Here is a 15639-nt window from a genome sequence, read left to right on the forward strand (position 1 = left end):
CTAAAATTGTGGACTTTCCCACTGGCAGGGCATTAATTATTTATTACTGGCAGCATGTGCAATCTCTGGTGCTCCCCCAGTGCACAGCGCATCTCCACGCCCATGGTTTTACAGCTGGGATTTTGGAAAGGAGCTTAGAGGGGGCTAGGAGCTAGGAAAGGGCCAAAACTCAAGGGGATTTCAGCACTGAGCCCTCCCCAGCTCCTCTGCACTCTTGCATACTGCTGTCCCCTGAGCTGCCCCAAACTCCCTTGTCAATCACGTTCTATCACTCCTCACTCCATTTTTTGGCTTGTAAAAAAACTGGGTAATGCTACCCCAGAGCCCTGCAAGGATGCTCTGTGAAATTCAAACCCTGCCTGGGCTGCAGAGGGTGACTGGGACACCCCCCCCCCCACCCCACCCACCCCCCCCCGAAGCCAGTCCCCATTGAGAAAATCAAATTTTAGCAGCTGTCGGAGGCTGGAAGCTGGACTGAGGGATAGGAGCAAGGTGGGAGCTGCCTCCCAGCAACGTTTTAGGTCTGATATCAGACAAAGCAGCTCAGCCTCCAGCTGATGCTGACCTCTCCCCAGCTCACCCTCCCCAGCTGGACCACGGCAACTGGGATCTTTGCTCAAAGCTTGCAATGCTCCTGCAAGATGGGATAGGACACCCGCTTCCCCCAGGGCTTACTGTGCTTTTCCAGTGACTTCCCACCCATCACTTTGCTTGCGGGGTCTGCTCCCCTCCAAGATGAGCTCCCCGTGGCTGGGTAAGAAATGGTATCTCTAGAGGGTAATTTTGGGCTGGTTTGGGCTATGTGGCTCCTACAGGTGCAGCCAAGGAGCTGTGAGCCAGCACGGCCACAAAGAGCCGGCAACCCAGTGAGTGAATGTTTCCCAAGAAAAACCTGCTGCTAACCCCCTCAGCAAGCTGCTTCTTTCTTTCTTTATTCACTTTAAGGAAAAAGAGGTTAAAACCTCCAAAGGGATGGGAGGCAGGAGAGATGGGCAGTCACAGATGCCTGCTCAAAGGGAAGAGCTGTTGGAAAGCAGGTATTGCCCCAAATCATCCTTATGCAAAACCTGCTTCTCTGGAACAAAGGACCTGAGGATCTTCTGCTTTTCTTTTTAACGCTTTTGGCTCTTGGCTCTTTTGGCTTCCACCATGTTTAATGACACCTTGCATTCTGCCCCTTTAGGCTCAATGCACTAGTATGAGAGGTGCCTGCAGTGCATAAGGAAAAGCAGCAAAAAATAACTTTTTGCCCTCCGAACAACTTTATACCCTGCTTTAACTGGCCGCAGGGTTGTGTTAAAACGAACCGTGCCTCGTTTAACTGTGTCCTGGATTAAACCCACCCGCTGAGCAACCCCATGGGACCAGGAGCCACTATAAGTACCAATGCCAGTATGGCATGCCAGGAGCAGTAGCTTGCTCCCCATCATCATCCAACACACGGTTCACGCTCCATTGGCGCTCTGGATCCCATATAATTTTTTATTGGCTTGGGTGTGTTTGCTGCCAGTAATGGAGGTTCAGTGGGAACTGCCTGCGTACGAGAACAGCGACTGCTCCTTTCCCAGAAGGTCTCCTCTCCAGTGGAAGCGTTTCAAGTATTTTGGCAATTGCATGTCCTGGCAATTCAGCCCCGAAGCTCATAATTCCCTAATGGATATTCAATCGCAGATCATCCCCAGCACTACAGGCTGCGATGCTGATCACCATATTAAGCATGGTAGAACAATGTGGAAAAGGGTATTTCAGCTAATATTAATAACCTGCCAAGTGAATAAATATCTTTCTGACTTGAGCACTACAGGGGATTAGATGAAGCACGTGAGGATGCAGTAAGCAAGCCCTAGATGAGGATGCTCAGCACTGCAGCACTGGCCTTTCAGGCTCAAACCTGTCAGGGTGAAGCCCAATGTAGGAAATCCAGCATGGATGACCAGAGGAGCCAGGTACCCTGCTGCTATCATCCCCCTGTAATGCTCAGGTCTGGGGAGGGATGGGGACCACCTCCCCACAACGTGCTCATCACTGCCACCCCAACATCTGCAAGCACATCTCAAAGCTTCACCAGCAACACTTGCCTCTGAATTTCCACAAGTATTAATGTGACACGGTGGGCTTCTTCCTTGCAAAGCCCCTAAAAGACATGCATACCGTGCAAGCCACAGTGACATTTTTCACCATAACTGTGGAAGGTTATGGTTCTTCCACAAGAAGTTGGCAACAGCCTGGCAAGGATCCAGGTGTGGCAAGAGAGCAAGGGAGGGTGCTGCTCTGGGGGATGGGGACCACCAAGCCATCACCTCCCTGCCTACACCCCAAAGTGGAGGGGATCACGGGACTCTTCTAATTATTCTTTTGCCACATGGCAGCTCCATTACACAAGCCTTGGGCTCATCCCAGCCATCCAGGGACAGAGCCTGCAGCAGTAGGGAGGAGGCTGCTCTTCCTCCCAGCACCTTGATGCAAAATAAAGACCAGGTCTTCTTTGCTGCAGTTAATGAGAGGGCTTGGCTGGAGCAGTGAGCGGATGCCAGACCTGATGGCTACGCTGCTTGGTACTTGGGCTAGCGGGATGCAGCTGGTGAAGTCAGGTTCTCCTAAACACAGCAACTCCCCAAGCAAAGGAAGAGGAAGCTTTGCAGAGCCAAATTGTCGCTCCATGTGGGCTTTAGCGGCGAGACTTGGAACAAAGGCTCTTACTCATCCAAACAATATGTATCTCACCCATATATAAATATAGCTATCTCCCGAGTGAGCACATCTCACGTTCAAAGTTCACCTTCAGAAAAATCTAACAAAACACCCATCTGTGTTACATTTGCTCGACCTCTCTCCTGATTTCAGCCCATGTAGCAAGACACTGACCAGCCCTTTCCCCTTATGGCTGATCAAGTCCTACACTCGCTGCTCCCATTCCCACCTCCACAACAAGCACTTCCATAACCCTGAAAACTGAATACAAGTTTCTGAATAGTCCCAGTTATTGCCACATAGCAGTTCTGCACACATCTACTACCACTGCCATGCGTGACCACCGTGAGCAGGTCCATGAGCCTTGCCTGCATGCATGCACACAGCGACCCGCCAGCACTACCAGCAGCACCACCACTGCCACCATTGCCACCAGCAGCACAGCCAGAGAGGATAGGTCCCAGGACACAGAGAGCCAAAATGCTGTCCCCAGCCAGGACCCAGCCAGAGGAAAGCCAACGTGCTGAGACTTCCTCCAGCCGCATCTGCACGGAAGGAAACAGGAAAGGTCCGGGAGGAGAGCAACAGAAACAAAACACCCCACAGGAGCCAGTATCTGGGGGCAGAGGCATAAGCGGCGACCAGCACATCCTGCTCCAGGTGCAGAGCTGGAAAGAGCAGACAGGGATGTCCTGGCAAGGCCATGCTGGGTACCATGGGGAGGCAGCGGAGGCTGCAGGATATCTGCTGCTAGGAGGAGAGCAGCACCCGGCATCGTCCGTCAGAAAAATGTTACAGGGGTTTTCCTCCAAGGTTATTTTTTCGTTTGCTTCTTTTGCTGCAGGGGATGTTTTCTGAGCAGAACGGCAAGGAGGATTATAATTGCACGGGGGCAGAGGGAGAGCAACGGGGAGCTCTCGGCAGCCCACCAGAACTGCAAGATAAAGCCCACCTGCAAGATAAACCAGGTTGTTACCTTCCTCCCGATCCTTTCTGGCACAAGGTAAATGCCAGCCAACATGTACACTTGCAAAACAGAGCCTACGGCCCCCAGTTTCTAGCTCCAGTCAGATTTAAGGAGTTTGGTGGTATACAGGCACCAGGGAAAGATGCTGGCGTGATGTCGGTGCAGAGACCTGCAAGCAGGAGGCACTCAGATGACCATGAAAGAAGGAGGAATGGGGAAGATAAGGCAGCAAGCCAGCCAGCCAGATAAAAAGAGCACAGTCTTCCCGGCACTGTGCAAGCTGGGAATGCACCACAGGCCCTGGTAACACGACAGACCCCTTTTTATCTTTTATTTGCACCTTTTTTCTTTGAAGAGAGGCTAAGGCATAGTATGGAAAGTGCCTAAAATGGCCCTCTGGGAGTTGCTTTTCCCTCTCACATGCTTTGGTGCTGGCCCACAACCTCGATGGGACATGGACCACAACTGACATAAGGATACCTGTGCTGGCCACTGGTACCAGGGCTGCCTCTCCTGCCCAGTGATCATGGGGCAATGCCCCAGGGGAAACACAAGATGCCCCAGGCACCCCTTGCACAGCCCTTCAGCTGCAATTTCAGGTTTTCCCCCCCCACACAACCCCCAAGCAGCTCAAATCCGAGGTATGCATGGATGGCATTTTTTTTCAGCCTAACTCCTTGCACTGTAAGAGATTCATCCACCAGAAGCAGCTCATAAAACCCACAAAACCAAACCAAACATTCAGCACTGGGGGGAAAAGGACCCCCTCCACGCTAAAGCAGTCCCCCCCCGTCAGCAGACCACTCACGGGTAGCCAGCAGTGGCCCTGCTCGCAGCATGGTCCTGGTTTTATGATCCGGGATATCCCCTCTGCCGCCTTCTCCCAGCAGCCGTGAGGAGCTCGCAGCAGCGGTGCCGACGTCAGAGGCTTTTCCTGGCTTGTGTTTGAAGGGAAAGGAGGAAAAAAAAAACCAACGAGGGGGGTGGAAGAGAGGCCAACTCCACGGAGACAAGTAATAGCAGGCTTTGGGCTGGCTGCCTCCCAAATCTGCAGAGGGTGCGCCCTGGAGGTTTTTTCTTTTGGGGGGTGAAAGGCTCGGTTGTTTGGGGACAGCTGGTCCCCACGCTCCGGTGCCTGATGCACAGGGAAGTGAGGCACCCCAAATACTGGGGGCTAGCTCCCCCCACTTCCTTCAGGGATTTCTTTCCGCCAGAGCAATCAGGAAAAAAAAACGCATTCTGCATCTGATGGGGCATTTCAGGACTTCCTGCCTCGCCCAAGAGCATCCTTGGAAAGAAAAAAATCCCGAAGCAGCATCATCACGCCAGAACACACACAGGGGGGCAAGCTGACCCCAGCGGTCCCCCCTGACAACTGCCATCACCACATGCCTCTCCCACCCTGAATCTCTGGCACAGCTGAACATCTGCTCATCTTTTCTTGTGGTTTCTCCCATCATTTCAAGTTAATTTAATACTTGTGGCAGGTGTCTTAATGGCAAAACGTGTGTGTGGGAGCAATGCCTCTCAGCCTTTTACGGGGGGAAGCACCTGGAGCATGGGCAGCAGCAGCCCCCTGGGAAGGGCATGGAGGGGCTGTTGTGACCTCCCCTTCGAAGCACAGCTTGAGCCTGTGCTGGGAAGGCTACTTTTGGGAGAGGTGCAGCCTGTGTTTAGTTTTTCTACTGCCTACCCCAGCACTGCTGTTTTGGCCCCTGGTCTTCAGCTGCCCCGTTTTCCACCTGACCTGAACTTTGCTGTTTGGTATGTCCCCACTCAGTGGTGGCATCCTGCTGTGAAGATGTCCCTATGCCGCCTGGTCCTACCTCCTCATCAAGCCAACAGTAGCCCTGACCGAAGGGCATCAGCAGCCCTCTGTGCGTCACTGGCGCGTCTTGCATAACTCCCAACACCAACTGGCCGCGGTGGCTTTGATGGATGTTTGTTGACAAAGAAGGGGGTTCCAGGGGACTCAGTCTACCCAACGGGTGGATTTCGACCTGCAGATAGTGTTGAAATAGTGCTCCATGATGTGCTGGGGATGGCAACACGGGAGAGAAGAAAACATGCTCTGACTGTCATGAGCCCCATGGAAAATTCTTCTCTGGTGGATCAAGCTATAGCCAGCATTGACCACAGAAGCCAAGCTCTGGAGAAAAGACAGCTCTCCTAAGTCAATGGCACCAGGTTGAGACGGGGCTTGTGGGTCCTTGAACTTTCTACACTATCCAGACCCTCTGCTCTCAGAGGTTGTCCTCCCAAACCATCTCATCCTTGCTGGCCAGTATTGCGTCTATGCATTTCACCCTGTGGAGACAGGATCATACATATCGTGACAGGCTGCTGGGGGGTGGCAACACCACTAGCCCTCTCCCTTGTGGTGGGCACTGAAGGACTTTTGAAGGCAGCCACCAGCACATGGGGGGAGTCCTGCATGGAAAACCCTGGGTTGGCTCCTCATCATCCTCACCAGCCCTGACCACTGCCACCCCACAGCAGAAACCACCCCTCCAGCAGGATGGGATGCTGCATGCAGGTATTAAGTACCCCCTCCAGAGCTACAAATAATACAAAGAGATATCAGGAAAACCACGATGGGTGTCAGCCAGAATAATTAAAAGCCACGGAACAAGTGAAGGGAGATAGGAAATGCCCTGCTCCTGCGTAGAATGCTGCAAAGTCCAGGCATGCTGCAGACCCCCTGGCATGCCAAGCTCCTGGCTCATCCCAACAAGCCCAGGTCCTGCATAGAAGGTTTCCCCTTCAACCCCCTTCTGGAAACCTCCTTAAGTCAGCAATAAGCCACAGCACAGCTCCTTAGTTGCCATGGGACCACTGCTCTGCAATAGCAGTATGTCAGCAAAGCTCTAGGGACAAAGGCAGGTACCTTCAAGCTTCCAGTTTTGGCTGCATGACTGTGGGCACAGCCTGATCCTGTACCCTCTCCTGGCTGCACCCACTGCACCCAGCCACTGCCAGCAACAGGGACAAAATCCTTTGGTCTGAGCTGCTGCTGCTCTTGCGTAAAACACCAGTGCCAAGGGACACTGTGCTGGTGGGTGCTGAGGTGTCCCCTGCCCATGAAAGCCTGCAGAGCAAATAAGGTGGTTTTCTTCCAAATAAAAGACCAAAGGGGATGAAATGCTAGAAGTTGCACGCAGCTGCTCTTGCTGGTGGGACACTGGTATCTCCACTTACTGTGCAGAGCCTGCCTGGTGTGTAAAGATGGAGATCAGTAACAAGTAGCGTCAGCGGGGGTCTGTATTAGGACTGGTACTGTTCAGTTATCTTCATCAGTGATACAGGCAGTGGGATTGAGTACACCCTCAGCAGCTTTGCAGGTGACACCAAGCTGAGTGGTGTGGTTGATACCCATCATGGATGATGCCATCCAGAGGGACCCTGACAGGCTTGATGACTGGGCCCACGTGAACCTCATGAGGTTCAAGAAGGCCAAGTGCAAGGTCCTGCACCTGGCTCAGGGCAGCCCCCAGTATCATGAATGGACTGAGAGCAGCCCTGTGGAGAAGGACTTGGGGATACTGGTGGATGAAAACCAGGACATGAGCCAGCAACGTGCGCTTGCAGCCCAGGAAGCCAACCGTATCCTGGGCTGCATGAAAAGTAACGCAGCCAGCAGGTCAAGGGAGGGGATTCTGCCCCTCTGCTCCACTCTGGTGAGACTCCCCCTGGAGTGCTGTGTCCAGCTCTGGGGTCCGCAGTACAGGAAAGACACGGACCTGTCACGAGCCCGATCCAGAGGAGGGCCACAAAGGTGATCAGAGGGATGGAACACCTCTCCTGTGAGGAAAGGCTGAGAGAGCTGGGGTTGTTCAGCCTGGAAAAGTGAAGGCTCCAGGGTGAACTTATTGTGGCCCGTAAAGGGGGCTTATAAGAAGGATGGAGACAGAGTTTTCACTAGGGCCTGCAGTGGTAAGACAAGAGGCAACAGTTTTAAATCGAAAGAGGATAGATTTAGATTGAACACAAGGAAGAACTTTGTTATGATCAGAGTGGTGAGATGCTGGAACCGGTTGCCCAGGGGACCTGTGGATGCCTCATTCCTGGTCATGTTGGACCATCATGGAAGCCTTCCAGGTCATGTTGGACAGGGCTTTAAGCAGCTAGTGATCTAGTGAAAGATGTCTCTACCCATGGGAGGGGGGTTGGACTATATGACCTCTAAAGGTCCTTTTCACACCAAACCATTCTCTCATTCTATGACTGCCTGATGGCCAGGTGACTGGGGGTGGCACCGCAGCCCTTCCCCAGGGTTCTCCATCAAGTGGGATCCAAACTGGATTAACAACGGGATTAAAAAACCTCACTTGAACAGGACTTCCTGAGCATTAGGAAAATGGTCTGAAAACTTCTTAGGACCTGAGTCCTATAATGCTGCCACTTGGGATGTGGTCTCAGGCTGCAAAAACGGGCTCCCCCATTACAATCAAGCTGGTCTTCTTCAGGGCTGCATAAGGCTAAAGCAGGCTACTGGCACTCCAGATGTGCATGTTTTAAATCACATCCTCACTGGCAATGCAGTGATGCTCTGGCATGCCTAGGCTGCTCTCAGCTGCTGTTTGACGCAAAACCAGCTAAAAAGGGAATTGATGGCAAACTACAGAGATCCTGGTGCTTCCTGTCACTTAAAATGAACCGTCTCTTTCAATATATAAGATGAACAGTCATCTAATCATATTCCTGTCATTCAGAGGAAGGATTTCCAGTGGTGGCTTTATAAAAGCCAGTGAACGCCCTGGCATCTCAGAAAGAGAAACTGCAATGATTTGCACAAGCAAGAAGCTCGTGTCAGAGCTGCTGTGGGATGCTGCTACTCACTCCTCTTCCCATCCTGGGAGAGAAACTAAGGAGAAGGCTGTGCAGCACAGCCCAGCTGGCCGCAATAGACTATACCCAGGTGATTTTGAAGACCATTGAAGGCGAAGGACCACATCCTCAGAGGAATGGCTGGAAGAGGAGGAAACCCATCCTGCCTACAGTGCTGCTGTGGAATGTCATGTGAACACACACAACGTGCCACGTCCCACGGAACAGTGCACCCAGGAAAAGAAAATCCAATAGTGGGTCATTGCAGCCCCAAAGCAACTTTCCAGACTGATACTGCTCTTGGGACAGCACGGAGGCGAAGTGGTCATCACACAGTGCTTTTTGGGCCAGAGGAGCCCGTGGTGAGCAATGCCATGCTGCTTCTCCCTCACCAAAGTTTGCAAAAGAGCATCTGACTGCTCAAGCAATGCCCAGGAATGCTTACTCATGAGCATGGCTTGGCTTTGATTTTCTTTCATCGGGGTATTTGCATAAAACTGGTGCTGCCTTTAGGGAAATGCAAATTCCCTGCAGAAAGGGAAGTGTTTGAACGTGCTGGCTGCTCAGACGCGCCGGGCAGGGAAGCAACACTTTTATCACCTGAAAATTAAATAAAGGCTGAGATGTGAAGCCTCCCCACCCTGCTAAGCAGGAAAACTTCCTCAGCTCCTACGGCCGGATCCAGTAGGGACAGGACAGGCAGGATGCGGTGTTTCATCCGTGCTCTGCACATCCTCCCAGGCCCCAGGGGTAAGCTTTAATGGCCTGGAGACACGCAAGCTGCTCTGTCTCTGCTTGGCTCCCTGGCTCCTGGATGGTTTCAGAGGCGTTCTGACACCCCGGCGTGGGTGGCATTTCCCAGCCACCCTTGTTGTGCTGGAGCTGGCTCTAATCAAGCTGAAAGCAAATGAGTTTCCCTGGATAAATTGAGCCGTAACCCCAAATTCATCATGTATGATGAAGCCAACAGCCAGCTACTGATGATAGTAAATGTTTTTGGAAATGCACATGCTCTTGCTCTGCCTCTCAGCGGGAGGAAAAGCAAAAGAGGTGAATGAAAAAGCAACTCCAATAACAAGCAAAAAGCCAAAGCTGCTGTGCAGGGGATGGGCCTGTCACACAAGACCTGTGGGAGAGGCAAACCCAGGGAGCCTCATTCCAACACAGCAATACTGCATCTCAAGAGGGTCCCAGAGACTGAGCTGATGTGCTTGGCTCCAAAAACCTTCACCACGGGGCACTGCCACCAGTGGCAAGAGTGCCAGGCAGTATCCTCTGCAATGTTGCCGGCTGCATGGGCCATGAGCAAAACGGGACCATGCCTAAAATCCAGGCTGCCCCACCACCATCCCCTCTCCCCACCGCACTCACTGGGTGCTGCTGATCCCTGCTCTGGGCTCCTGGCTCAGCAGCACCAACCAGGTGCTCCTGCACGTATGGGCTCTGTAGGGCTGCCATGGGACCTACTCTGGGTGTTCCCAGTCTGCCAGAACCAGAGGTCATCAGCAGTGGCTCAGCTGTCCGGGTTAAACACTTGTTTTGAAATCTGGCGAGAGTGGTCCCTGCCCCTCTGCTCCCAGGGACACACAGGACAGTTTCAGCCTGGGGAGGGAGGCAGACAACCATTCCCAACCCTGCCTGTTGTGGGTGCACCCCAGGAGGGTTTTCCTTCATCTCTTCTTGTGTTGCTTCCTAAAGAGCCAGTCTGTAGCCAACAGAAAACGCAACATTGAGGAAAATCTACGGAGACCTTGCAGAAGTGCAGAAACACCCAGTGCTGACTTAGGGGTGGATCGATCCCCCCATTACAAGCTACCGTGGTATGGAGAAGCAGCTAAATGAGGGCATTCCTATTAATATATTTGGCTCCACACTGAAATCTGTACTGTTTTAAAAATCTTAACAGAAAAATGATACTACAGCACCCTAAAGGCACTGTGCATAGAGTACTCACAGCAGCCAGCGCAAAGGATGTTTTGCTATTTCACAAATGATTTACATTTGGCACTGCACATGACAACTAAGAGCAAAACAAGCCCAGGGGCTGTCATGGGACCTACTCTGTCCCACTGCAGTCTAGCCTGAAGGAGCAGAGACAAGGGGCACTGAAAATGTCCCCTCCACCCACAGGGCACAGGGCTTATCCGCTCCAGCGCAAAGTCAGCTGCCACCCGGCTTGGCTCAGCCCTGCTGGCACAAGGGCACTGAGATGTTGATGGCTGCCCCGGTGAAGGCACCCAGGAGCCGATCTCGCCTTGAGGGAATTAAAAAAGAAAAAAAAAAAGTTTATTTTCAGCTTGATCTGTTCCCAGCCTATCTCCCTGCACTGCGGGCAGCGTGGGGACGGGGACGGGCAGCCAAGGGCTCCTAAATGAGCGCTGTAATTAAACGCTGAGGCATGGTGTAAAGCTCCGCTGCACGTTCCCAGGTGGGAATTTCCACGGGGTTTTCTTTTATCAGCCGGTTGATAAAACACTCCCCACCCTGTTTTCCAGATCTGCCATCAGTGTAGTTTGTCAAACCGATGGCGCACATCCTCTCTGCTGTCATTAGCACACCCTGGGCAGGCATTTACTAGAAACAAAGCAGAAGGACCTCCCTTGAGCTCTGCCTGTGTGCTGCACTTGCTCCACCCCACAGCGGCATCTGAAGGACTTTAGGGACCTGGCTTCCCTGCAGGGTCTGGAAATGTCAACCGACCTCTCCCGTGAAGCCGGACCTACACCCTCCCTGGCTGAGCCTCTGCGAGCCTGCAGGACTGCTGCAACCTGCGTTTTGATGGATGCACCCGTGAAGCTTTCACCTAACTGTCGTGAAGGGGCACCTGCCCCAAACATGCTCCCAGGAGGCTGCCGCAATGCCCGAGTCTCGCGTAGGGGTAGGAAGAGGAAATTTTGGTTAAAGACAAGGATTAACTGAGCTTCCCCCACTTCGCCACCACAACTGCAGGCAGGAGCTGGGCAGGAGCATCACTGTGTGCACCATGCTCTCCAAAGCTGGTGACAGTGCCACCAGCTCCTCATCAGCAGCACACCCCCGCCATCCTCCAGCTTGCAGCCACAGCCCAAGAACAAGGATGATACCCTGCAACTGGGACCATGGGTGATCCTTTTGATGTCAGGGCACCGATAAACCCTGGTCCTTGACCTGTCCACTTCAGTAAAACAAACAAAAGCTCAAAGAAATCTCTGCTAACTTTAGCAGGTGCCAATTTTAGCAGCTTGCAGGAGGAACTGCTGCCCAGCTGCGTGCATGACACCTCTTCTGCATTTTTATCCCTAGCAGAGCTTCAGGCATATATTCTGATTTTCTTAAATGCCTGAAGACAGTTTTGGGAATATAGAGCCATTTTTAAAGTAAAAGAGAAAATTAATCAGTATTTTAAAGAGAAACAGAGGGGGAAAAGCTTTTTTCTGGAACAGCATCTGCAAAAAACCCTGCTGTACTAAGATCTGCCCAGAAAACCTGCACCCACACACGTGGGACGTCCCAATTGTAACCACCACCCCAAAGCTGTGCCGTGAAATAGCAAAGCCAGCCACGGGCTGCCCCATTGCCCCTACTTGTCCTTAGTTCACTGCCAGCCTGGGGTTGTTATCTTGGGGGCAAAGGAGTAAGCTTACATGGCTGTCCTATGCAAAAGCTTTCTGCAGATTTGCCATCATTCAGATGGGCTTAACGTGGTATTTTCTTCAACTTTCTTTTTTGGAAGTGATTTATCATGCCCCTACATTTTAGCAAAGAGCAGCAAAGTGATGGAGGATGCTCAAGAGCAGCTCTGGGATCCACAGTAACATATCTTCATGTCAAATTTACCAAGATTTTTAAAATATGAGACACCGAGTAAAACTTTTGACTCAAACAAATCACGCCTTTTTCAATGAGTTCATTTTCAGGAAGCTGTCCCATACACTCGCCTCAAAAAATGTTTTGTCTCTGGCTTGCTTCCATTAAACCAGATAATTGGGAGTTTAGAAGTTCATAACTTGAACTGAAGTCAGAAAGTTTTGTCTTTCATTTTCCAGAGCTGATTCATGGCCAGTCTGGTCTGAAACGTGGGCTTGCTTCAAGTTCACTGTCATTTCAGAGTTCATTTGCAGTTTAAAGCAATGCTCTGCTCCTGCCTGAAGTCTCCTGCTCTCTCACCCCAGTTCAGTGCTGGCGGGTACCAGCACTGCTTGCATTAGCACTCCCCAGTGCCTGTGTGGATCCATCTTGTTGACCCTGACTAAGGGAAATGCCCCTGGATTTGCTTCTTTGCTAGAAATCCAGAGGGATGACAAGCAAGGATCTTGGTCTTGGGGCTAGATATTGTAGGCTGCCCCATGCCTGAGTGATCATCCTCAATGCTGAGTGCAGGCAGAGAGCAGGCAGCAGAGCTGGGGCACACCACCTTGGACTTTGATCACTAAAGCAGACATTTGAGCTTTTCCAAATTGAGCTTTTCCCCTCTCTGCTACAGCAATACAAGAATTTCAGCTTCCTTATTTCACTGAACATGGCTGTATTTCTGGTCAGCAAAATCAACAAGAAGAGCAGCTAGCTTTTTGGCTCCCTTGGAAACTTTGCAGTCCAAGAAAATCAGACGAAACGTTTGAATATGCTCAAGCTTGTTCGTCAACAGTCTGATTTCTTAGGGACCTGACCCTGCGTTCAGGCCGACCGACGCTGCACCGACAGCAATATTTTTGGGTCCTGTGTGAAATACTCCTGCAACAGCCCCGCTGCCAAGTCTTGCAAAAGTTCCCAGGCTGAGGGGCTGTTGCTGGATGTGAGGAAGGAGCATCCATTGCAGGGTTCATGTGAGTTGCTGAAACATCTTGGGTCACCAGGGAAGGGTCAGAAGTGGAGAGAGACATGCACTGTGTTAAATACAACTCAATAAAAGCAGCAAAATACATACAGACAAGAGCCTGACATTTCATATTGACTGTCACAGGACTGAGGTTGGAAGTGATTACCTCCAACCTCCCCAACTGATGAAGCACCACCATGCCTTGGCACCTTCGTGGACATCCTGCAGACGCAATGGTCACCACACTCATGCATCCCCGACATGTCTCGATGGACAGATGAGGCCCCTGGTCCTGGGTACTTTGATTATGGTCCTCTCAGGAAATTTAGCATCTAAAGTACATATCTAGCTTTAAAGGATATAATTTCCTTTCTCTTTGCTCTGCCCAAGGTCAGCAAAGGACACGGACCCATGAACAGGGCATCCCAGCCCATTCTGGAGACACAGATCTCCACTCCCAGACACCCTCTTTTCAGCTCCAAGCAGCCCCAAACTCTTCCCTTGGGGCCCTTCATGCAACAGGAAAAGCAGCCCTCAACCCTAAAACGTCGTCATCACCCCAAATCCCCCAAAGAGGCTTGTCTGCAAAGCCTGTCTGAGGTGTGGTGCCTCGCCACAGCCTGGGGACGAGGCATCTGGCCGAGCCCGCAAGGTGGAAAGTTCAAGTGGCTGCTGTTTATTTGGCTTTGCAAGTGCAGTCGCCCAGCCTGAACATAGGCCAAGTACCTTCCCAACGCAGGAAGTGCTGCAGGAGTCTTTAAATAACCACCAGTGGTCAAGGCTTTGGTTTACGGCTTCACTGGATGGAAAATTATCCCTCACACCAGGTCTGCTTCAGCTCTTTCCTGACTATAAATGGCATCTTCTCACCTCCCTACCTCCTAGGTCTTCATGTTCATACCCACCAGGCCCACGTGCTTTGTGGAATCTTGCAAGAAGCAGAAAAACATCTCTGAGCACAGGCATAAAAACACGTACGGGTTTTTTGTCCCTTGTGCAAGATGAATTGTATGTCGTACAGTCAAAACTTCACTTTCATGAAAATCAATGGCTCCTTGGGGCTCTCCTAACCCTCCCCATCCTGCCATTAAGGTCCATATGTAACAGCTCATCATACTTCAGCATCAACCTGCAGACTTTCAGCACCACCATAAGTTGCTCCTCACCTTCCTGCCGCCAGGCTGGTGTGTTACCAGTCCATACGCTTAAAACCAAGAATAAAGAACGAAATCCTTCCTTCAGGGGAAACAGAAAATGCCAAGATCCCTCCCAAAAGGCTTTCTCATGTATTTCCCTGGGGGACTTGAAGCCAGAAACCTTGCCAAGAACCTGGATGGAATGGGTCACCCAGCAAATCCTGCTTTACTGATGGAAAGTTCCCAAATGCTGTTTGCTGGGAAACCTGGCTAGTTTGGGATTTTGGCAACGCAAACTTGCCAGGACTCTGGGGGATAGAAATGAGGTTTTTTTTACCTATAGCTGTCATTAACAGATTAACCTAAAATGACAGCTGGCAAGAGGAAGCTCTGTAAACAAGCAAAACAGCTTTTTACAGTCAGAAAACAAGACCTTGCCCTGACCTCCTCTTGGGCAGATTCACTGGTGCACAGCAAACCAGTATTTTATTTTAAACTGTGCTTGTAAAAAGTAAAAAAAAAAAAAGCTGCTTCCTTGAACACTTAAGTCAGGTAAGGACACAGCAGGCTATTCTGCCTTATAAATAAGCCTGCTCTTGTATACACGTGTTTTAAAATAAGCTTATGAAATGTAAACACACAGGCTTTTGCAAAAGTAATTCAGCCTCACTGAAACCATTTAATAGGGGCTGAGCCAGTCTTCCTTTGCCACTTCAGAGATCTGCATAGGGGATGCTAACCTGAACTCCAAAAAGCCCTCAGAGACAGATATAACACTCTCACAAACACGCAATTCTATATTCAAATTTTGCAGCCCTCCTGTCCCTTTGAAGGGTCGTCTAGAAAAATGCAAAAAGGAGAAAAATCCAGTATTTTTCCTAAGGACCATCCCTGAAGCTGCATTTCTGCCTTGGTTTCTAAGCAGGCGGTTGTAGGAGGGAGAAGTTAGGGCAAGCACGGTTTCCTCCAACTCAGGCATAGTGTGAGCGCTTTCTATGTCGCCTACCTTTCTGCACCATTAAGATGGATAATTTTTCTATTTGTCCCTGTTCTCTATTCCCCAGGAGAGGAGCCAACCACCAGGAAATATGGGCTGTAAAAATTAAAGTACAGTCCTGGCTTCAGAGGGGCAGGTGCAAGGGGAGAATCTATTTTTAACTCTTACTCTGCAAGATGGGAATGCTGGGACTTCTCTGAGTGGGGCATGTCTGAGTTTAGGAGAT

The 15639-nt window shown here is 51.1% G+C and overlaps 1 protein-coding gene across 2 annotated transcripts in view; it reads right to left on the reverse strand.

Moving 5' to 3' along the window:
* The window catches only part of PTP4A3 (protein tyrosine phosphatase 4A3), a 45901-nt gene that overhangs the window by 13995 nt on the left and 16267 nt on the right, over positions 1-15639 (reverse strand). The window contains exon 1 of one of the 2 annotated variants that reach the window (XM_040586047.1): positions 4467-7039. The exons of the other annotated variant lie outside the window; for it this stretch is intronic. The gene's annotated coding sequence lies outside the window, so the exon portion shown is untranslated. Of the gene's footprint in view, positions 1-4466; positions 7040-15639 lie in introns of those variants that run through there. 2 annotated transcript variants of the gene reach the window in all.

The sequence above is a fragment of the Falco naumanni genome, chromosome 3 (genome assembly GCF_017639655.2).
Source record: "Falco naumanni isolate bFalNau1 chromosome 3, bFalNau1.pat, whole genome shotgun sequence".
In the NCBI taxonomy this organism is placed as follows: Eukaryota; Metazoa; Chordata; class Aves; order Falconiformes; family Falconidae; genus Falco; species Falco naumanni.